Source organism: Terrapene carolina, unplaced genomic scaffold (assembly GCF_002925995.2).
Source record: "Terrapene carolina triunguis isolate 2854851 unplaced genomic scaffold, T_m_triunguis-2.0 Scaffold18, whole genome shotgun sequence".
NCBI classification, from domain to species: Eukaryota; Metazoa; Chordata; order Testudines; family Emydidae; genus Terrapene; species Terrapene triunguis.
The window spans coordinates 920,351-920,759 of record NW_020664369.1 but is presented as its reverse complement, the minus strand read 5'-3'; the positions used below and the strand labels follow the sequence as shown (position 1 = coordinate 920,759).

The following is a 409-nucleotide window of genomic DNA, read 5'->3' as shown; positions in this document are numbered from 1 at the left end:
CCTGCCTCCCATTAACCAGCACCCCCCTCCAGCAACCAGCGCCCCCTTATATGTCCCCAGTCACACTCCCTCCACAACGCCGGTCCCACCGTCTGTCTGTCGGACTCGCAGCACCCCATTGCCGCGCTCCCAGCCGCTCTGCCCGCCGCCCGGCCCGGCCCTTACCCCTGAGGCTGGGGAGCGCAGGGCGTTCCGCCCCGCGCGCAGGCTGGTGATTGTTCGCGCCGCCCCGGGGGCCGCCTGCCCGGTAGGAGGCGAGTGCCCTGCTCTGCCCGGGCCGTGGCGGCGGCTGTCGTGCTGGGGAAGGGCGGGCTCACGTCGCTGCCCGGCGGAGTTACAGCTACTAGCTGCGGCGCCGGGCGGGGAAGCGAAAGACGCTGGTTGCAGCTTCCAGCCCTAGTTCGGTCTT

The 409-nt window shown here is 71.6% G+C and overlaps 1 protein-coding gene across 1 annotated transcript in view; it reads right to left on the bottom strand.

The window, feature by feature from the left end:
- Positions 1 to 141, bottom strand: part of LOC112110919 (protein associated with UVRAG as autophagy enhancer) — a 44,317-nt gene extending 44,176 nt beyond the window's left edge. The window contains exon 1 of the mRNA XM_024206141.2: positions 90 to 141. The gene's annotated coding sequence lies outside the window, so the exon portion shown is untranslated. The remainder of the gene's footprint in view (positions 1 to 89) is intronic.
- Between the last annotated feature and the right edge of the window lie 268 nt (positions 142 to 409).